We start from the raw sequence: 23713 nt of genomic DNA, 5'->3' as shown, positions 1-23713 counted from the left end.
CCGCCCGCTCCGGCCACCGCTCGCTTGATATTGCACTGAAGGGACTCTGCTGCCACACTTGTATAACTTTGTAATGTGGTTTTGTTATGAGGCAATACACGCAAGGGAGTCCCCCTGCCACGCTTGTATAACTTTGTAATGCGGTTTTGTTATGAGGCAATACACGCACATTACTCTTGTGTGTGCGGGTGTGTGTGTGTTAGGGAGATAACAAACGAGCGGTGGGGGCGGGCTGTCACCGGGTCACATATTACTGCTCTGCTTCTCGGGGGTCTGGTTAGAGTATCATGGAACCTCCGCGCCCCGTCCCACCGCCCCGCCCCGCCTCTCCTCTGCCCCCGCTGCTTGTTCCGATGCGGCCCAGAATAGTGTCACAGCGAGGCGTCACACTCCATGTATTTATCTGACAAGCCAAATCTCACGTATGGTGCAACATAACTACAACCATTATGAAACATTTAACGACTCAGAGACTGTTCGTGTCCCTGCGCAAGTTTTTACGCTTTATGTGTTTGCTTGTGTAACTCATTCAGCACTATTCAGTTTTCTATCTGTCTATATACCAGGCTGGCAATCCCACACGGGGTGGCCCAGACAAGACACCACACACTCATACATACACCATTCACACTGTTGGTCCCATCGCCCCACTGTAAAATCATTACTGTTGGTCAGATGTCGACTAATTATGTTCCCCTTGAAAATAGCTCTTATGAGAGAGAACGTATCAAAATAGGATCCTTATAGCCTGAGAGACCCCTTCACTCTGGCTAAGCTGCGTAGGATGCGGTGGCTAAGAATGTATACAGACAAGGAGGCAATGAAATAATGCAATGGTAACAGTGATGAAGAATGTGATATTGGCACATAGATACTCGATTTCAAGGAACAATAGGCTTGACTGCAGTGCTGCGTTGGCTATTGTTTCCAGCTGTAATTCTTTAGCGTTACGTTATGTGCAGTAATCCTGATTGTCCATCTAGGAAAAGGGACTCTCTCTCTCTCTCTCTCTGCTGAGGGCTCCACTACGAAACTTGAAATCTGATAGACTGTCAGCAAATCATATGGAAGGTAACTGCAAAAACATTTTATTTCCAACCGTGACTGTACATCAATAAATCACTACTTCCGGCCGTGAGCGCACATTGATAAACTCACCACTTGTCTGTCTGCCTTTACCACTACTTCTGACCGTGACTGTACACCGGTTACAAAAATATGTTCCTCATCTGTCTGCTTTTATTACTTCTGACCATGACTTCTTCAATAAATCACTACTTCTGACCGTCACTGTATACATCATTAAGCTCACCATTCGTCTGCCTGTCCCGCTTCGCTTTCCCCATCAAGTAAGAGTAACACCGCAGTGCATCCTGGGCCACATGACGTCAATCCCTGCCACCCACGTATCCTATATAACCCTTACTTCCCCCCTTGCCCTGCGTCATATCCCTAGGGGGGTCTTGAGGAAATCTTCTTCCCTCCGGAGAGTTTTGTATATTTAGATAATACGTCGTAATTTACAAACATCTGAAAAATAGAGTGACAAGTATTAGGGGGCGGTCATGCAAGTCCCGCATTAGAATGTTTATATCTGGCTGGCTGACTGCCCAGTCTTCCTCCCCTTACAGAATGGTGGCCCCTAGTAATGCGAGGAATAAACACGGATTCCATACACAGACCGGAGCGAGTCTCTCTCTCTCTCTCTCTCTCTCTCTCTCTCTCTCTCTCTCTCTCTCTCTCTCTCTCTCTCTCTGCTCTCCAAATTTTCTTTCCATTGTATAGCTATGTATTTATTTACCTACCTACCCACCTACCTACCTACCTACCTACTTATCTATCTGTCCTATCTATCTATCTGTATCTATTTGTGAGTGTCTGTCAGTCACTGAGTCGGTCACTCAACTCATGCGATCAAGCAATCAAACATTGTATCTATCTGTCTATCTATCTGTGTGTGTGTGTGTGTGTGTGTGTGTGTGTGTGTGTGTGTGTGTGTTTCGGTATATTTCCATGCACAACGCACCACAATTGGCCATAATGTCACTTGGGTTAAGGAAACACATCAGTAACCCAAAAATAAGCCGCGTGTCCCACTCCAGAGAAGAGAGAGAGAGAGAGAGAGAGAGAGAGAGAGAGAGAGAGAGAGAGAGAGAGAGAGAGAGAGAGAGAGAGAGAGAGAGAGAGAGAGAGAGAGAGAGAGAGAGAGAGACGGAGAGACAGAGAGAGAGAGAGAGAAATAATATGAAATAACCACAGTAACCATCAACATCTAACCTCCTCCTCCTCCTCCTCATCCTCCTCCTCCTCCTCCTCCTCCTCCTCCTCCTCCTCCTCCACAAACGATAAGTACCAGCAGCTCATTGACAAAGCCGCGTTTCTCTCCCGAAGTGCCGAGTGCTGTATCTGCAAACCACTTTGAGGCGAAGGGAGTTTTCCCCGCGGTGATATATATAAATGGAACTTTTCAGGCCGTTCTCCTCCGCGATGGTTTTATTTAGCTTAACACTGAAATTCCATGCGTGGGTGAATGTTAATGTATGTATGTATGTTTGTTTGTATATAAAAAATAATAATAAACGGTTTATTATTTAGGCAGTTGACAAACTGAAAATGTACATAGGGGATGGGGAAAAACTTAACATTAATCCTAACGGTAAGACTAATCTAGGAGGGAAATAATATTGATTGATGGCTCGCACCATGGTGGGAATCGCACTGAGTCTGTACCGGTCTGTGTCTGTGTGTGTGTTTGTGTGTGTGTGTGTTTTCGTGTGTACGTAGATATATGAATGTGTGTGTGTGTGTGTGTGTGTGTGTGTGTGTGTGTGTGATTCTAGGTAATTTCGTCTGTCTTCATCTCTTCTTTGTTCTTCTTTGGTCTGTGTGTTTATCTGCCTCTCTCTCTCTCTCTCTCTCTCTCTCTCTCTCTCTCTCTCTCTCTCTCTCTCTCTCTCTCTCTCTCTCTCTCTCTCTCTCTCTCCTCTCTCTCTCTCTCACCATCTATCTACCCTAGGTACCCATCGCATCGCATCAATCTCTCAGTGTATAATCCAGCCAAGGGACCCCGCCGCCAACGAAGGAGGGACGAGACGATAAGATTAATTACAAGTGCGTCCCTGCCCTCCTTCCTTCTTCCTTGCCTCGGCCTGGTATGTGAAACTCCAGAGCGTCAAACTGTCCTTCACCTCCTGTCGCCCTCCCAGTAATCTTCGTTCAGCTCACTGTTTCGGTTATTTGAGTTTATTTTCTCATTTCCTTCCGTTCCGTTGCCTCTTGGAGTCTTGTTTCGAAGTACTCAGATGCGAATGATTGAACTTCTCACCTCGTGAAGGCGTTTGACGTGTTATAAGCAGGAACACTTGAAGCACTTTCTCATAAGGATGACTTTTTCTAAACTGGTTCAGAGTGGAAGGAGGGAAATCTGCTTGATAATACCTAATCTAATCTAATGTAACCTGATTTTAAACTCTTACCCTCACATTCTTATATATTTATTTACTAACTTATTTATTTACTTATTTATTCATTTATCTATTTACTTATATATTTTGTGCTCTTCACCAGACTAACTGATAAAAAAAAAAATCCCTACTTCTCGTCATATTTTTCACACCTACGAGTATCTAGACTTCTTAACACCCACGTAAAAAATAATAACAAAAACTCCTACTGCCATCTCCATCCAACTCCAGTGTTCGCTACGTGACTCTCCTTTATGGGACGCGAGGCCACGACTTTTAGGGGTTTTCTTGAGGTTTATAATGTATAGTGCATGTATTTTGTCCTTTTGTCCCGCCCCATTAGTGTTACCGCTATAGAAAAGAAGTAAGAAGGAGGAGGAAGAAGAAGAGAACGAGGAGGAGGAGGAGGGAGAGGAGGAGGAAGAGGAGGAGGAGGGAGAGGTGGAGTTACAAGAGGAGAAGGAAGAGAAGAAAGAGGAAGACGAGGAGGAGGAGGAGGAGGAGGAGGAGAAGGAGGAAGAGGAAGAGAAGGAGGAGAAGCACAGAAGAGGGAGATGTGGAATAACAAGAGAAGAAGGAAGAGGAGAAAGAGGAAGAGGGGGAAGAGGGGGAGGAGAAGGAGAAAGAGGAGGAGGAGAAGGAGGAGGAGGAGGAGGAGGAGGAGGAGGAGAAGGAGGAGGAAGAGAAAGGAAGGAAAAGCATGACAAGGAGGAGGAAGAGGAGGAGGAGAAGGAGAAAGGAAGGAGTAGCGAGTGAAGGAAAAGGATGAGTGGGAGAAGCATGACGAGTAGGAAGAGGAGGAGGCGGAGGAGGAGGAGGAGGAGGAGGGAGGAGGAGGAGGATGAGGATGGGAAACGGCCTTTTTTTCTAGTCACTGAACATCATTATAAGACTGGTGAGGAGGAGGCAGTAGACACCTGCCGAAACGATAATTACTCCCAGTGAGGTCTAAAGCACTGTTCAGGGGGTGCTGTGAACTTATCATTAAACCCAGCTGTGACCTCACTGAACGTTTCCCTTTGTGTCTCACAACACAAGGGGGTAGTCACAGCCTGCCCTCTAAAGACAACTCTCTTCCTCCACACAAAACTACAAGCACCTAATAACACACACACCCTTCACTCAAAAAAAATTTAAAATCATGGCGACTCCTACACCAGCCTCGGAGTCCCCATCTGGGGAGGGGACCATAAATGTCCCCAGGTCGGACTGCCTTTCCGTCGACGACCCTAAGTGTCTTGACACCCCCTCAACTTTTTCTTCATTAACTTCTGCAACATTCGCGGTCTAAGATCTAATTTTCAATCTGTAGAACACCACCTCTCCTCTTCTAAACCTCATCTTCTTTTCCTCACTGAAACTCAGGTGTCTGAGGCAACTGACAGTAGCCCCTTTTCTGTTCCCTCCTACTTTCTCTATCCTCATTTTCGATCCAAAGCTGGATGCTGCGTTTATGTGCGCAATGACTTAACCTGCTCTCGTGCCCACGCTCTTGAATCTTCCGAGTTTTCCACCATCTGGCTACGACTACAGAGTCATTCTCATACTAAATTTATCTGTGCTGTATACCTCTCTCCTAACTCCTCTGACTATAAGAAATTCTTTGACTACTTAACTTCCAAAGTGGAGCACATTCTGACCCTCTTCCCTTTTGCAGAGATCTCCATTCTTGGAGACTTCAATGTTCACCACCAGCTTTGGCTTTCCTCTCCCTTCACTGACCATCCTGGTGAACTAGCCTACAACTTTGCTATCCTCCATGACCTAGAGCAATTGGTGCAACACCCTACTCGTATTCCTGACCGTCTTGGAGATACGCCCAACATTCTTGACCTTTTCCTGACCTCTAATCCTTCTGCTTATGCTGTCACCCTTTCTTCTCCGTTGGGCTCCTCCGATCACAATCTCATATCTTTATCTTGTCCTATCACTCCAATCCCTCCTCAGGATCCCCCTAAGCGAAGGTGCCTCTGGCGTTTTGCCTCTGCTAGTTGGGGGGACCTGAGGAGGTATTTTGCTGATTTTCCTTGGAATGACTACTGCTTCCGTGTCAGAGACCCGTCTTTGTGTGCTGAGCACATAACAGAGGTGATAGTGTCTGGCATGGAGGCGTACATTCCTCACTCTTTTTCTCGTCCTAAACCTTCTAAACCTTGGTTTAACACAGCTTGTTCTCGTGCTATACATGATAGAGAGGTGGCCCACAAAAGGTACTTAAGCCTTCCTTCACCAGAATCTCATGCACTTTATATTTCTGCCCGGAACCATGCCAAGTCTGTTCTCCAACTAGCCAAAAACTCCTTCATTAACAGAAAATGTCAAAACCTTTCAAGATCTAACTCCCCTCGTGATTTCTGGCATCTAGCCAAAAATATCTCCAATAACTTTGCTTCTTCTTCTTTCCCTCCTCTACTTCAACCAGATGGCACCACTGCTATCACATCTATTTCTAAAGCTGAACTCTTTGCTCAAACCTTTGCTAAAAACTCTACCTTGGACGATTCTGGGCTTGTTCCTCCCTCTCCTCCACCCTCTGACTACTTCATGCCTCGTATTAAAATTCTTCGTAATGATGTTTTCCATGCCCTCGCTGGCCTAAACCCTCAGAAGGCTTATGGACCTGATGGGGTCCCTCCTATTGTTCTCCGAAACTGTGCCTCCGTGCTTGCACCTTGCCTAGTCAAACTCTTTCAGCTCTGTCTGTCAACATCTACCTTTCCTTCTTGCTGGAAGTTTGCCTACATTCAACCTGTTCCTAAAAAGGGTGACCGCTCTAATCCCTCAAACTACCGTCCTATTGCTTTAATTTCCTGCTTATCTAAAGTTTTTGAATCTATCCTCAACAGGAAGATTCTTAAACATCTATCACTTCACAACCTTCTATCTGATCGCCAGTATGGGTTCCGTCAAGGCCGCTCTACTGGTGATCTTCTGGCTTTCCTTACTGAGTCTTGGTCATCCTCTTTTAGAGACTTTGGTGAAACTTTTGCTGTTGCCTTGGACATATCAAAAGCCTTTGATAGAGTCTGGCACAAAGCTTTGATTTCCAAACTACCCTCCTACGGTTTCTATCCTTCTCTCTGTAACTTCATCTCAAGTTTCCTTTCTGACCGTTCTATTGCTGCTGTGGTAGACGGTCACTGTTCTTCTCCTAAATCTATTAACAGTGGTGTTCCTCAGGGTTCTGTCCTGTCACCCACTCTCTTCTTATTATTCATTAATGATCTTCTAAACCAAACTTCTTGTCCTATCCACTCCTATGCTGATGATACCACCCTGCACTTTTCCACGTCTTTTCATAGACGTCCAACCCTTCAGGAGGTAAACATATCACGCAGGGAAGCCACAGAACGCCTGACTTCTGATCTTTCTAAAATTTCTGATTGGGGCAGAGCAAACTTGGTATTGTTCAATGCCTCAAAAACTCAATTCCTCCATCTATCAACTCGACACAATCTTCCAGACAACTACTCCCTCTTCTTCAATGACACTCAACTATCCCCCTCTTCTACACTGAACATCCTTGGTCTGTCCTTTACTTATAATCTGAACTGGAAACTTCACATCTCATCTCTAGCTAAAACAGCTTCTATGAAGTTAGGTGTTCTGAGACGTCTCCGCCAGTTTTTCTCACCCCCCAGCTGCTAACTCTGTACAAGGGCCTTATCCGTCCATGTATGGAGTATGCTTCACATGTCTGGGGGTTCCACTCATACTGCTGTTCTAGACAGGGTGGAATCAAAAGCTTTTCGTCTCATCAACTCCTCTCCTCTAACTGACTGTCTTCAGCCTCTCTCTCACCGCCGCAATGTTGCATCTCTAGCTGTCTTCTACCGCTATTTTCATGCTAACTGCTCTTCTGATCTTGCTAACTGCATGCCTCCCCTCCTTCCGCGGCCTCGCTGCACAAGACTTTCATCTTTCTCTCACTCCTATTCTGTCCACCTCTCTAACGCAAGAGTTAACCAGTATTCTCAATCATTCATCCCTTTCTCTGGTAAACTCTGGAATTCCTTGCCTGCTTCTGTATTTCCACCTTCCTATGACTTGAATTCCTTCAAGAGGGAGGTTTCAAGACACTTATCCACCAATTTTTGACTACTGCTTTGACCCTTTTAGGGACTGGCATTTCAGTGGGCATTTTTTTTTATTAGATTTTTGTTGCCCTTGGCCAGTATCCTTCCTACATAAAAAAAAAAAAAAAAAAAAAAAAAAAAAAAGAATAGAAATGATTTTTTTTTTCCCATACACTGAACTATTTTTTTCCTCTGCGAACTCCGTAGATAACCTTTGCCCTTGACTGGAGCACCGGGACCTCAGCTGATAGATAAGAACATAAGAGCATAAGAAAATAAGGGAAGCTGCAAGAAGCCATCAGGCCTACACGTGGCAGTCCCTCTATGAAACATTTCTATTTCATACAGATCTTTTGTTCGAGTCTTGATTTCCTCGTGAAGTGATTCTTACAGTGGTGGCTTATGTGATGACAGTAGTAGTAGTAGTAGTAGTAGTAGTAGTAGTAGTACGTAGTAGTAGTAGTAGTAGTAGTAGTAGTAGTTATTATTATTATTGTTTAGGTCTTCATGGATGTTTTTCCTATTAATCATACGAAATTCTTGCTAAACTATAAGTAGAATCATAAAAACAACATTGAAAACCGCAGTATCTTTTCTATCGCTATGAAGTTACCAGTAGTCGCTATGAGGCGGCGAAACGTGTGGGAATACAGGACTCAGTGATCTACCGTGCCCGCTACATGAATAATTATCGAGTGTATCGTGTATTCATGCCACCCGTCGCCCAAGTGACCCGAGGGACCCGCCCACACACCCTTACGCCTACCCTGATCCGCCTGACTCGGGGGGGCGGGTATGTGTGTATTGCTTTCTATATTTAGCTTTCGTCCGTCTGCACCACATCACCCCGTGCACTTTTTTTAACGTTCTTAGCCTGAAGTGACGGAAAGCAGTCGTGGTAAAACTATCCTTTCGCGAACAGATCTTTAGAAACTTATTTACGTACTAAGCTCTCTTAAATATTTTTGTAGTCTGAAAAAAGCTAAGATTAACTTCCTTCACGCAAACTATTTTTACACAGTTTTAGAGGTTAGTGAAGAATGCCCATGGTAGTCAAAGGGTTGAATTTGTGGAGTCTTAGTTAATCCGTTCCCCTCCCGCAATGGCGCAGGCAGATTTTTCAAGTGACACCTTTGTAAAGGCTCATGCCGCCTTCCAGAGCTCCCGATGCAGTCGCCGTCGGAGATTAGATTGATAGGAAGCATGTGAGTGTTCTTCGGCCATTCGGTAATAGCTTCTTTAAAAATTACCAGCGTTATTGCTGTTTTCATTGATAAAAAGAGACTCATGAGAACCCAATTACGATTATAGCCTTTGAAATCAGTCGTAACGGGAGTTTTCAAGGCAGCTTTTAGGATTCTAGTGGCAGATTAACAAGGATACTGCATCATTGATAGGGGAAAGACTAGTGAGAACCATAACAATGCTTGTGGCCTTTGCAATTAGCCGTAATGAGAGTTTTTAAGTAAGCTTTTTATGATTCTAGCGATGGATTAACAAGAAGGAGAGCTCAAACTATTTCGTGACACTGGGCTAAGACCCATGTACAGTAAAGGCGTATCAGTAAGGGCCGGGAGGAGGCCCGGGCCACGCGCTACCCCCGGTGTGGAATGTGATAAAAGCATCCCCCTTGTGCCTGGAAACAATGGCTATTCACAACACCTCCTCGGGAGAAGAATGTGTAACAATAAGGAGTTTAAATTTTAAGAGCAATCGTGGAGAGGGTGACAAAGGCGGGGCAGGGATACGGCTGCGGGACTAAGTGGCAGCCCTCCTCTGTGTCTGTCTGTCTGTCTTTCAGTCCGTCTGTGTGTTTGTGTGTGTTTGTGTGTGTGTGTGTGTGGTGTGGTGTGTGTGTGTGTGTGTGTGGTGTGTGTGTGTGTGTGTGTGGGTGGGTGGGTGTGGGTGGGTGGATGTGTCTACTGGTCTTTGTCACTGTCGTCCCTTTGTCTCTCTCTCTCTCGCTCTCTCTCTCTCTCTCTCTCTCTCTCTCTCTCTCTCTCTCTCTCTCTCTCTCTCTCTCTCTCTCTCTCTGTCCTCTACCACTTTGCACTGACTACACACTTCACAAGCATCCTTCATCTTATTAGCGCTCCTTCAGTCCTTTGCAACGCACCCGCTGTTAAAAGGAAAAAGTACCTTAGCTGGCATGTTGTTAGAGTATTCCCTGCTGCTTCGCCTGTCCTCACGCTTCCTTCCCTCTCACTCGTGCTATCATGCCTTCTGCCTCTTCGTCAGGAGGTGCAGTGCAGATGTCCTGTCGCCAGCCGTCGCTTCTCTGCCACAAGGGGTAGTGCACGCGGCGGGCGCTCATTAAGGGAAGCCCCGAAATATGTGGGTTATTTAGGTGATGAACTGGGGGATGTGAGGCTTGTTTTGATGGAGGACAGAGTGGAGTGGAGCAGAGAAGGACAGAGAGGAGCAGAGTGGGACAGGGTGGAACAGATTGAAACAGAGTGGAACAGAGTATGTCATTGTGGGAGAAAGATGGACAGAAAGAAAGAATAATTTACAGTAATTTACATCTAAACCTGCCTTCTCGAAAACAATGGTTAATTTAGCGGTACCATATTTATCAACAACATAAGGAACTCCTTCAGCGCCTCCGTCAAGAGATTAGCTCCTGGTATCCGCAGATTTTCGACTTAATTCTTTTCACACAGCTGTTTCGTAATACAAAAACAATAATTTACATATATACCTGCCTTCTTGTAGAAATAAATGCTTAGTTTATCATCAATATAGGAAACTCCTTCAGCGCGCTCCGTCAAGAGATTAGCTCCAGGTATGCCTAGATTGCCTCACGCCCACGTAACCTGCAATGCCTGAGTGCCGCGGGCCGCGCTCTCCCTCAGGTCAGGGAAAGGAACCATTGTAGCTGATCTCTCGAGGCCATTACCACCCTTCCCTGAGCTTTCTCATTCCTCTCTGCATTACTTCCATCTCTTCCCGCCCTGCCTCACGCCCTCCCACCCTCGTCCATCCTCCTCTTCTCTCCCTCGTTAATTCTTCTCGTTATTTCCTTCATCTGTTTTCTATCTGTTGTAAGTGTATCTTCTCCTCCCGGCCTATCTCACGTCTCTCTCTCTCTCTCTTCCTACTCCTCCTGCCATGCTCCACCCTTCCCCCCTTCCCCCTTCCCCCTTCTCTCTCTCTTTCTCTCTCTCTCTCCTTGTTCTTTTCCCTTCTATTTCCTTCTGCAGTGTACACTTGCAACAACCTCTCGCTCATTCTTGTTTTCCGCTTCTATTCCTCCTCCCGTGGTTGAGTAGTATATAGAATATCTTACAACATTTTCACTGCTTTGGTTGTCCTTAACCCCTTCAGGGGACTGTAAAAGATATGTTTGCAGAGACACTGAAAAAAAAAAGGAGAAAATAAATTTTGTTCTTTCTAGGGTAAATAAATATTTAAAAGAAGGTAGTACGAGAATCAAGTGCGTAAAAAAAGCTGTAGGTGAGCATTGTAGCATTGTAGGAAGCACTGTGTCTAGCAACGAATGGGTTAAGGTCTCTTTCATCTGGTGGTGAAATGCTACACTGAAATAAGATGCTACTCTCGACACATCAGACTCCTTTCCCTTGCAGCTCCTCGCCTGATTGTGACGATTTAAAGCATCTCTCCATTCCCTCCTATCATTATTGTGCATTACGCTATTAGTGGAACCAGTGTGCTGTGCGACTTTCGAGCTTACAGTGGTTAATTAGCGAAGCAGCTTATGTATAGTCACGAGGCCTCCTGACGCCCACCACGGCTGCGTTATGTGTAGGTTTCATAAGGACATAAGAAAATGAAGGAAACTGCAAGAAGCCATTAGGCCTACACGTTGTAGTCCCTGTCCCAAACATGCTTACCTATATCCATCTATCATTCCCATCCATAAATTTGTATATTATTAAAAAAAAGGAACTCGATCTTCTAGTTATTAGTTTCTCTTAGTTTCTTTCCCCTTCCTCACCCCCCCGCTCTCTCTCTCTCTCTCTCTCTCTCTCTCTCTCTCTCTCTCTCTCTCTCTCTCTCTCTCTCTCTCTCTCTCTCTCTCTCTCTCTCTCTCTCTCTCTCCTGGACATATATTTAGGCATTTTGCTGCTGTGACTTTTGATTTCACGAGAATGTCTTCAGTGGAGGAAGGAAGAATGTAATGGAGCAGGTCATATTATTGCCGCCGTGTGTGTGTGTGTCGGCGCGCTGTGGTTATCACATATTTTTGCATTTGAAGTAAAAGTATATTATAAACGAGGAGAGGCGAGTTGACGCAGCGAATAAAATAAGGTGATTTATGGACCCAGGTAGCGGCGCCACCTCCCTGTCCCCCTCTTCTCCTTCCCTCCCTGCTGCAGGTGTGTGTGTGTGTGTGTGTGTGTGTGTTTTGAGACGAAAGAAGAAAGATAAGATGATTTCATATGTAGATAGATAGATAAATAGATAGATAGATAGGTAGATGAATAAACAGGTAGACTGAAATACAGAGATGCATACAGATATATGAACTGCAAACAGACGAATAGACAGACATGTAGCTCGAAACAGCAGATAAATACAATTATGAAAATCACAGATAGATCAATAGGAGATAAAAAACAAACAAACAGACGAATAGAAACAAAGAAGCTGATCCAAATATACGAATACAGACACAGATAAACAATTAGATCCAAGTAAATACGAGAACAAGACAGTTACTAATAATTCCAAAGAGGTGACACTTCCCGCGCCCGCCCTCACCCTCCTCCTGCCCTCCCCCGCCTGGCGTAGCTCAAGGGGCGCGGTGGAGCCAATATTCCGGCCCAGGGTGAGGAAGGGCGCATCCTATTCAGCGGTCGTTATTAACCCCTGCTGGCTAATTACTCGATCGGGCCGCAGCGGAAGGAGCCGAACGTGGTGGTGCCTCTCTCTCTCCCTCTCTCTCTCTGTCCCCACCCTCCTGCACTCCCTTCACGCACCTACGCACCCACCCCACCCACCCACACACACTCACACACACCACACCTTCTCACGAGCCTTGATCACGAGGACTATTCAAGCATCAGATCCCCATGGTGTGTGTGTGTGTGTGTGTGTGATCGATGTAGGAAGCGATGCTTCATTCCCTCATATGAACCGCTTCTCATCTACTCCTGTGGTCCTCGTTACACACACACACATACACACCTTCCAGATCTCATACATTACACCACAGTTTTTTCTTTTTTCTTTCACCTGTGTCTTCTCATCTTCTCGTCTCCTCGTCTTCTCATCTTCTCGTCTCTCCATCTCCTCGTCTCCTCGTCTTCTCTTCTCCTTGTCTTCTCGTCTTTCCGTCTTCTCATTTCCTTGTTTTCTCTTGTCCCGGAGCGCGGTACATCTGACAAAGACAGGACAGCCAACATACAGGGCACACACACAGACACACGCCGTTCCCTGCTCACCGTTGTGACCTCAGCAAGGGCACGCAAATTAGAGCCATCGAGCAGGTCTGCTTACATTCTGGAGGCAGGGAAGGAATGTTACAAAAAGCCTGTAAATTGCAACCAGCCTGTAAAGAGGGGAGGCGGGAGTGTGTGTGTGGGAATAACACTATTAATTTAGAGCCACGGAGGAGAGGAGGAGGTGCCTTGCTGAGCCTCCCTTAGACTTGGTGGAAGGGATGGGAGGGAAGGAAAAACAAAGGAGGCCACTTTATCTCGATGTTATAGGCCACGTATTTCTAAACCCTGAGTTTTCTCATAAGGGTTATTTTTCCAAAGGCTACAGAGATGATTAGTCAGATTCTCATGGGTGGCTCTCTCAATGACGATCTTTGTTAAATTATCACTAGAATCTTGAAAACACTTTTTAAAATAAGTAATGACTTCCACTGTTACTGTTAAAGATAATTGAAATACCAAACCGTTTAACCATCGGACCTCAGTGCCAAGGAGATAAAAGGGAAACAAGAGGGCCACACCTGCCTCTGGAATAAAGTCAGAGCTGCCCCTCGCCCCCTGGGAGAATGAGACTGCCCCATGTCCTTGGCAGAGCAGAGACCAACGCTGTTACCCCTGCCAGTGACCCGTCAGGCCAGGGGCGTGCCTCTGTCAGTGAGGAATCTCTCAGCGAGGCCTCTAACACAGTTACCGGTGCCACTTGTCGATCATTCTAGCAGAGCAACAATGTTTTTTTTTGGCCGTGGCAGTGACGCAAGGCAGGGAGGCGGTGAGGCAATGAGGCAATGAATGCATCACCCACCTTCACTCCACTTCAACTAAACCCGCACCTGACTGTATCCCGTATACCTGACTGTATCCCTTTTTCAAATTGCAGCGGCCATGAAATCTTTGCATTGTCATTCTCACACCCGTTTCTTATTACGACCACAAATCTCAGATACACATATTCATACAGTCACGATTCAGAGCAAATGAAGCTTCGCCACTCAATTTCGATATGAACGCTCCTCAGTTTTGCCAGCTGAGGACACGCGAGCATGGTAACACTGCCCACTGACCGATGCTAGAGCTCCCTGATTGGCCTCAGTGTTTCCGTTTTCTTTAAAATGTGATGCAGATAAATTATATCCTTCCGTCAAAATCTTATATATAAGACATCAGGTTATGAAGGTCAGAATAACCTAGTGTCTTATTACTAAATATAGATTTTGGTATGAGCCAATTTGCTGCCCAAATTAAAAAAAAAAACGGGAATACATGAACCAATCAGGGAGCGAGAGCATCCCTACTGACAGTTACCAGGTGGCAGAATTAAAGGGCCGGAATCAGTAAGCACAGTGGCGTGCCGTTGACGTATGGGCGTGTGGCACAACTTCCGAGGCGAGGAGCGCTTGTCCCGCGGCTGGACCTGAGGCTGAGGCGCGGTCTCATCGACACCAAGAGAACGTGATGAGGAGAATGAGGTGAGCGGCCCGTCAGATGCAAGTATTAGTGAATGCCTATAATTTTGGACAATGTGTAACCAGTATTGGTGGTGGTGGTGGTGTTGGTGGTGTGGTGGGTCAGGCGGGGTGCGTGGGCGGGATGTGTGGGGCCGGGATGTGGGGAGGGAGGGCAGGGTGCGGGTGACCGGGTGATGGGGGCGGATGATAAAACACATCAGGGTGAGTGATCTCGTTTGTATTTGGTATGAGCGCGCGCACGCACGCACGCACGCACGCACGCGCGCGCACACACACACACACACACACACACACACACACACACACACACACACACACACACACACACACACACACACACACACACACAGCATTACACAATCTACTAATTTTTGGTTGTGATAATTTTTGACCAGTCGTCCGGGCAGCTCCTCACTCCCTTCCCTCCTCAACAACCCCCAACCTCCTCTCCTCTTTCCCAGGCCTCCCTCCTCCCCAACCTCCACTCTCCTCTCCTCTCCTTGCTCTCCCTCCCCCATAGTCCATATCCTTCTCACCTCCATGCCTCTCTATACCTCTCTTGTACTCCCGATCCTCTCTCTCTCTCTCTCTCTCTCTCTCTCTCTCTCTCTCTCTCTCTCTCTCTCTCTCTCTCTCTCTCTCTCTCTCTCTCTCTCTCTCTCTCTCTCTCTCTCCGCCCTTTCATACGCTGCCCACACACTGTTTTTCTCGCCCTCCTCCTCCCTCACTCCCTCCACCTGCAGACCATTCCTCTTTGCCCTTCCCTCTCCCCTCTCTCTTTTTCCCCCTCTCGCCCTTCCGATTTATCCTCTCTCCCAGCCTCCCCTCTCCCACCCTCTCCCCGGCCGATGAAACTTCGCTGCACTATAAAATATCGCAATTGGTTAACGATTTAACGCCGAAATCTGCATATAAATTTGGGGTTAACAAATTTTGAAAAGCTCGCTTTTGTATGTTTTTTTTTTTTTTTTAGGATCTGGTGATAGTCATGTTGTGTGTGTGTGTGTGTGTGTGTGTGTGTGTGTGTACAGGTGTCCCATTCCTTAACACACACACACACACACACACACACACACACACACATACACACTAGTGATATCAATGGCCACTGTATGTCTTTGCCTTAGTCAATCGGCGGCCGTACATCTCCCTCCATCTTGAGTCGAGGAGAAAGAGGAGGAAGAGGAAGTGAAGATTCTTGGGTGAGAGGTGGCTTGACCTTAGCACTTCGAAGGCCAGGGGAAGGATCTCTCTCTCTCTCTCTCTCTCTCTCTCTCTCTCTCTCTCTCTCTCTCTCTCTCTCTCTCTCTCTCTCTCTCTCTCTCTCTCTCTCTCCTTCTTCTTCTTCTTCTTCTTGTTTTTAACAATGGCAAGAGCTGTGATTGTAGATTTGAGTGTTGGCCTTTTCAGGCTCACTTAGACTCACTTCACTTGATGTGAAAAGCAACCTTCCTTTGTGTTCCTTGCTGTTTACCCCAGGTATTGAGATGATACAACTTAAAAGATGTATTCATATATTGTTTTATATATTCCTTTTATTTGAAATGACCTTATTCCGATTTGAAATTTTGAACAGTAATTGTTCGTACTCATCTTGACACGGAAAGACGCGCCTTATGCTTTGTGCTCCTTTCGGCACGTAAACCCCGACAAGCAGGATGTTGTGCATTCACTAATTCTTGGTGTTCCGAAGCCTTCCGCACGGCACTGCTCTCGCCGCGTTCGCTGTATTTAATTGTCGGTAGCACATTAAGCACTGTTTCTGTGAAGAAAATTCATATTTACTGTTGATATGATTGTCGTCATTTTGCACAAATGTCATTTTGTTTGAAATGTTCTGGTTCAGGACACCACGCTGAGTAATGTGATATCAAGTGTTGAAATCATTCAGATCCCTCCATTGCACTTTGTTGATTTTTTTGTGAAAATCATAAAGAGTTTGATGTGTAAAGATAATTCTTATCACATTGCAGTTGTAATATAACCTGTAATCCATTGCTTGGATGAATCTTAGTGATCTTGCATCACTTTAAGCTCATAGTGCACTATTAAATTATCAGTGCTCTTTGACTGTTTGTTTTTGATAATTGAAAAAAAAAAATTTATATTTGCAATCAGTTTTTTAAGTTGACCTAAGAAACAAACATTGATGCAATTTGGAGTCCATATGTTTAATTAAACATATTCTCAGTTTTCACAAAGTAATAATAAAAAAAGAGTTATGTCTGTGTGTGTGTGATTAATGAAAGAAGCAGACCTGAAATTGTGTCTCTTCCTCGTGTAAGGTGTGCAGCGTACCCTTCAGGCCCCTGCCGGTGCGGAGAGAGAGAGAGAGAGAGAGAGAGAGAGAGAGAGAGAGAGAGAGAGAGATGCAACCGTATTTTAAGCTAAAGATGTAGGATGTCCAGATTGTCCACCTGTTCTCCTTGTTCTGCCTGTCATGAAGTGTGTTGTGGTAGCACTCTAGCTCCCTCGTTACAAGTGGCCTTCATTATTTACATTACACATTGTTACAGCGTAAGGAGTTGCTGGGTGTGGCCTTCAGTAGGATAATGAGGATGGAAGCTGGCAGTGGTGACCACATCAAGACGTGGCACCACAACACAATGAAAGGTGTGTTGCTGCCTGTCTTCATTCCGTGAAGAGCACACCAAACTCCACCCACACACTCCACCTCACCACACACCTCACCACATAAGCATTTACTCCCCTTTTTTTAAAATCTATTAATATTTAGCTTATCTATAGGCTTTTACAATTGTCTTCACTTTTTTTTTTTTTCATCAGATTTTTGAACATTTTCACTACAGATCTGCCGGAAAGTAGAATGAAGATTGGTCTGGAAGCAGAATCTGAAAGCATGGAATTAAGTTATTAAGAGCACGGATGTGACAAGAAGCAATATAAACAATGATAATAGTAATAACAATAGAAGTATTAGTATAAGTAAGTCAATTTGAGACCCCATTGCAAATCTGACGTGCACTTAATGTTACTTCCCGGCAGGCCCGGAACGTGAACACACGATGATCCGCTTTGAGGAGGACAGTGTGGCATTCTCTTGCCTCACAGCAGACTGCAAGGTGAGGCTCAGGGAGGCTGCTGGAAGGCTCTGGTCACCGTTTCACCACGCTGTCGTTTGTTGCACCTGTCCGATTCATTCTGCACGGTTGCCTTCCAAATGTTACACATTAATTACAAATTTTGGTATGGACTGAAAATGTGACACATGTACTCTGCGAGTACACGTGCACGTGCACTTGCTGCATCTCTTGTTGTCAGAGCCGCTCGTAACTTGTTGTTCTCTTGCGGTGGATGGAAGGGTGACGTTTGCTGACGTGATGACGTGAATCGTGTTTGGACAACATTCGGCTTTTGGCTAACGTCAAGTAAACGTGTCTTTGCTTTGTTGCTTTCTTGTAAATGTTTACAATAAGTTATAAATTTCTTATGTCAGCCAACCAGTTGTGGCTGGGAACTGGAGTTGTGCTGTTTTTGTAAAGGTTTGTTAGAGGTTGAACTAATAATTCATATTTGCTAGTTAAGCTAATTTTTGTACCTACTTATTATGAATTTGTCTTCCTCCTCCATACTTTTTTTTCTTCTTTCTTTAATGAAGAGGCAAGGTGATGTCTGAGAACAACTTACACATTTTAAAAGTTTGAACTACATTCTGATTTAACTGTGCTGCTTCACAGTCCATTTTAAATATCAGGATGCACCACCATGTAGGGAAGGAGTTAGTATAAATCTATGTAAAAGATAATTTGAGTGTAGCTTTTGATGTTGTAGTGTAGGTAAATGAACCACAATGCAGGCAGTCACTGCAGTCCTATGTTGTCTTGCCTTTGAGTGTTAATGCTACAGCTGGGAAGGATATTGTTGGGTAGGGAAGGCAAGGCAGAGCTGGGGGCTGACCAGCAGAGCAGTAGCACTCACCAGCCATTCAGACATGTGCATAAGCTGACATTCAGTTGCCTTTTGTTTTCACCTGCTTTCTCTGTCACTCCGACAACGCCGAGCGTCTTGATGCGCGACGATCCGTAGAGCACCATCATTGCCGGACCGAGCGGGTCGAAGATAAATCGTAGCATCCTCTTTGAACGAATATTTATTTTAATAAGTACAGTGTATTGAATTATAAGATCTGATGACAGAATATATTTAAATGAAGATGTTATTGTAAAGCTGCAAACTAAAAGTACAATTAGGGAAAAAATGACAGTGTCTCACCATATACAGTATATTGTGGCTACACAAGACTTGCTTGTGTCTCCCTCCCTGTGCTCAAAATGCTAGCCAGTCATGGAACAACTTGGGAGGCACTCAGAGGTCATGTGCACTACAGTAATAGGAGTGCTTTAGATAGGTTAGTTCTTGCCTACCTTCGTATCAAATGCCACGTCATGTGCCAACATTTCAAACGTGGAATTGTAAGAGAAGGTAGAAATCCTGGTCAGGGATGTTTTTATCCAGCAATGTTAGGTGGATCTGGAGGGATATTATGAACTGTGTGTGTGTGTGTGTGTGTGTGTGTGTGTGTGTGTGTGTGTGTGTGTGTGTGTGTGTGTGTTTTTTTTTTTTTTTTTTTTCTTCCACCTACGGAAAGAGCTCAGATCTTTGGGTAGGAATGAGACCTACCCAAAGATCTGGGTATGTTTATGGTACCCAAAGATCTGAGATGTTTATTAAATCTCTCTCTCCTCTCTCTCTCTCTCTCTCTCTCTCTCTCTCTCTCTCTCTCTCTCTCTCTCTCTCTCTCTCTCTCTCTCTCTCTCTCTCTCCTCTCTCTCTCTCTCTCTCTCTCTCTCTCTCTCTCTCTCTCTCTCTCATCTCTCTCTCTCTCCTGTATTATATGAATCACTCTTCAATAATAGCACAACGCATTAGTGAGACAACTTCTCCCCTTTATAAAATCAATTTGACAGTTTGTAAGAATTTAATTATCTTCCAAAAAATTGGCCCATTTGTCTTTTTATTATCTTTTGACATAGTTTTGGTCTGTTATTTAGTGTGTGTGTGTGAGTTAGTCTGTGTGAGATTGCTGGCATGGTACATATGTAGATAAATAGATTATTATTATTATTATTATTATTATTATTATTATTATTATTATTATTATTATTATTATTATTATTATTATTATTGCTAAAAGTTTGAATGATGTACGTGTATGTATGTATGTGTGTGTGTGTGTGTGTATGTGTGTGTAATGTTTGTGTGGGGGGGGCTTTGTCCAGGCCACCCTATGTGTAATTGTCAGTATGGTATAGAGAGAGAGGGAGGGTGCCTTTGATGTCAGGAAATAGAGTACCATACTTACTGGAGGAGGCAGTAGGCACCTGCCAAAATGATAATTATTCCCAGTGAGGTCTAAAGCACTGTTCAGGGGGTGCTGTGAACTTATCATTAAACCCAGCTGTGACCTCACTGAACGTTTCCCTTTGTGTCTCACAACACAAGGGGGCAGTCACAGCCTGCCCTCTAAAGACAACTCTCTTCCTCCACACAAAACTACAAGCACCTAATAACACACGCGCACACACACACACACACACACACACACACACACACACACACACACACACACACACACACACACACACACACACACACACACACACACACACACACACACACACACACACACACACACACGCCTTTCACTCATAATTTCAAAATTCATGGTGACTCCTACACCAGCCTCAGAGTCCCCATCTGGGGAGGGGACCACAAATGTCCCCATGTCAGAGTGCTCTTCTGACAACAACCCTAAGTGTCTTGACATCCCCCCTCATCTTTTTCTTCATTAACTTCTGCAACATTCGTGGTCTAAGATCTAGTTTTCAATCTGTAGAACACCACCTCTCCTCTTCTAAACCTCATCTTTTTTTCCTCACTGAAACTCAGGTGTCTGAGGCAACTGACAGTAGCCCCTTTTCTGTTCCCTCCTACTTTCTTTATCCTCATTTTTTATCCAAAGCTGGATGCTGCATTTATGTGCGCAATGATTTGATGTGCTCTCGTGCCCATGCTCTTGAGTGAGTTTTCCACCATCTGGCTACAACTACAGAGTCACTCTCAAACTAAATTTATCTGAGCTGTATACCTCTCACTTAACTTCTTTGACTATAAGAAATTCTTTGACTACTTAACTTCCAAAGTGGAGCACATTCTGACTCTTATCCCTTATGCAGAGATCTCCATTCTTGGAGACTTCAGTGTTCACCACCAGCTTTGGCTTTCCTCTCCCTTCACTGACCATCCTGGTGAACTAGCCTTCAACTTTGCTATCCTCCACGACCTAGAGCAATTGGTGCAACACCCTACTCATATTCCTGACCGTCTTGGAGATACGCCCAACATTCTTGACATTTTCCTGACCTCTAATCCTTCTGCTTATACTGTCACCCTTTCGTCTCCGTTGGGCTCCTCTGATCACAATCTCATCTCTGTATCTTGTCCTATCGCTCCAATCCCTCTTCAGGATCCCCCTAAGCGAAGGTGCCTCTGGCGTTTTGCCTCTGCTAGTTGGGGGGACTGAGGAGGTATTTTGCTGATTTTCCTTGGAATGACTACTGCTTCCGTGTCAGAGACCCGTCTTTGTGTGCTGAGCGCATAACAGAGGTGATAGTGTCTGGCATGGAGGCATACATTCCTCACTCTTTTTTCTCGACCTAAACCTTCTAAACCTTGGTTCAACACAGCTTGTTCTCGTGCTATACATGATAGAGAGGTGGCCCACAAAAGGTACTTAAGCCTTCCATCACCAGAATCTCATGCACTTTATATTTCTGCCCGGAACCATGCCAAGTCTGTTCTCCAACTAGCCAAAAACTCCTTCATTAACAGAAAATGTCAAAACCTTTCAAGATCTAACTTCCCTCGTGACTTCTGGCATCTAGCCAAAAATATCTCCAATAACTTTGCTTCTTCTTCTTTCCCTCCTTTATTTCAACCAGATGGCACCACTGCTATCACATCTATTTCTAAAGCTGAACTCTTTGCTCAAACCTTTGCTAAAAACTCTACCTTGGATGATTCTGGGCTTGTTCCTCCCTCTCCTCCACCCTCTGACTACTTCATGCCACCTATTAAAATTCTTCGCAATGATGTTTTCCATGCCCTCGCTGGCCTAAACCCTCGGAAGGCTTATAGACCTGATGGGGTCCCTCCTATTGTTCTCTGAAACTGTGCCTCCGTGCTTGCACCTTGCCTAGTCAAACTCTTTCAGCTCTGTCTGTCAACATCTACCTTTCCTTCTTGCTGGAAGTTTTTTTTATTATATATATATATATATATATATATATATATATATATATATATATATATATATATATATATATATATATATATATATATATATATATATATATATATATATATATATATATATATATATATTTTTTTTTTTATTTATTTATTTATTTACTTATTTATTTATTTATCTATTTATTTATTTATTTTTTGCTGTTGGCCAGTCCCCCTCCTACATAAAAAAAAAACACTTCATACCTTTTGTTTTATTTTAGATTACTTTTTAATTCCTTATTTAAACTGATTTACATAAAAATATGAAGAATAAACAAAAATCAATAAACCTCCCAAAATAATAAAAAAAAAAGTTGGGTTTTTTTAAATGTGTGTTTTTCCAGCTCTGAGTGATTGTGGTGAATTGTGGTGTGTTTGTGGTGAGTGATGGTGTGTTTGTGGTGAATGGTGGTGTGTTTGTGGTGAGTGATGGGGATTTTGTGATGACAGACTAGTGGTGGTGTTACCACAGGATGAATATTGACACTAACCTCTCAACTTTCATTGTTGTTATAGTAATACACTCACCACCCGTTGCTGTGGTGTGGTGGTGGTGACGGATTGTGTGATGGCGTCCCCTTGCTTCTCTGGACTTGTGTGAGGTGCACCGCCCTCTACCTCCTCCCTTTTATTTTCACTATTGTTACATGATGTGAGGTGCCTGGTACACCCCTCCCCCATTCCTCTTTTTTTTTTTTCCTCCACCTATCTCCTCCCTCTCCTTCTCTTAGTCTCCATTATGCAAGGAGTAACAGTATCTTCTCTTCCTCTTCCTCTCTTCCTCCCTCTCTCTTCTGTTTCCACTAACTCCCTCAATTTACAGTTGTTTTCTAAGGTTTAAATATGGGTGAGGGGTGAGGGGTGAGGGGTGAGGGGTGGTGTGTGTGGGGTGTGAAATGATGCAGCAGCAGAAAGTCATGACAACCCAGCTGATCACCTCTGTAGTCTTGGAAAACAGTGGTGAGAGAGTGAAGGGTTTCCAAACACGGGTCAAAGATGAACGGCGAATCCTTACCTTGCTTGTCATAGATACAGAAAATTTCCTTCACCTCCTCCAGCAACTCCTCATCGCCTTCAATAAGGAACTTGGCGGCCAAAGAACTCCTCAAACTAGAGTGCACCAGAGCCTGCACAAGGAGAAGGAGGAGGAGGAGGAGGAGGAGGAGGAGGAGGAGGAGTGAATGAAAATGAAATGAATGAATGAACGAAAGTATGTATATATATCTATCTATCTCCTTATCTCACCCTGCCACCTGTCATTCTCAGGATGGTAGAGATGGTGTCCACATTGATGGTGCCCTTCTCTGTGTCCAAGGCATGCACAGACCTGTGTGGGCATGGGAGAGCTGGGGAAGGCTGTGTGTGTGTGTGTGTGTGTGTGTGTGTGTGTGTGTGTGTGTGTTAAGGGAGTTTTGCTGTGATTTAGGAACATATAGGAGTCAAAGGGGTCCCTTATCTTACACTCTTCTATCCTGCTTAATTTCAACTATCCTGCTTAATTTCAACTGGCAAACCTTCTTCTTCCTTTCCTCCTCCTCCTCCTCCTCTCGCTGCCTTAACTCCTCGCCAAATAACTTTATTCGGTTTTGATTTTAATCTTGACTACTTTTTTTGTTGTGGAAGAAACAAGATCCTTCAACCCCAATCACAGGAAGAGGCAGGAGGGATGCGGCAGACAGCAGATGATGGCAGGTGATGGCAGCCTCGTGGTTCTCTTCCCTGTTCCTTGGTGGCGCTGCTTCACTCCTTACCGGCAAGTCTCGTCCTACTGTTTGGGAGGCAATTACGCCGCCGTAAAATATTGATGGGGAAGAGGAGGAATCTGCCATGAATAATTTGTTGTAATGTTTCTTCTAATGGTTTTCCTCAGTCGCTTACAAATAGTGTTAATTTCTCACTCGATTCTTAAACATCTCCTCCTCCGCCTTAATAATCAGGTATTTACGAAGGGAGAGGGGAGAGGGAGAGGGGAGAGTGGCTCACACCGATGC

At 44.6% G+C, this 23713-nt stretch overlaps 1 long non-coding RNA gene across 6 annotated transcripts in view; it reads left to right on the top strand.

Annotated features, from left to right (window-relative positions):
* The window catches only part of LOC135097837 (uncharacterized), a 40868-nt gene that overhangs the window by 12433 nt on the left and 4722 nt on the right, over window positions 1-23713 (top strand). Inside the window, exons 1-3 of one of the 6 annotated variants that reach the window (XR_010266190.1) lie at window positions 14388-14411; window positions 17418-17494; window positions 23346-23475. The exons of 1 other annotated variant lie outside the window; for it this stretch is intronic. This is a non-coding gene — a long non-coding RNA (uncharacterized LOC135097837). Of the gene's footprint in view, window positions 1-14387; window positions 14412-17417; window positions 17495-23345; window positions 23476-23713 lie in introns of those variants that run through there. 4 more of the 6 variants (XR_010266189.1, XR_010266192.1, XR_010266191.1 and 1 more) reach the window with 4 other exon arrangements.

The sequence above is a fragment of the Scylla paramamosain genome, unplaced genomic scaffold (genome assembly GCF_035594125.1).
Source record: "Scylla paramamosain isolate STU-SP2022 unplaced genomic scaffold, ASM3559412v1 Contig33, whole genome shotgun sequence".
Lineage (NCBI taxonomy): Eukaryota > Metazoa > Arthropoda > Malacostraca > Decapoda > Portunidae > Scylla > Scylla paramamosain.
This window is presented reverse-complemented; position numbering and strand designations above follow the sequence as displayed.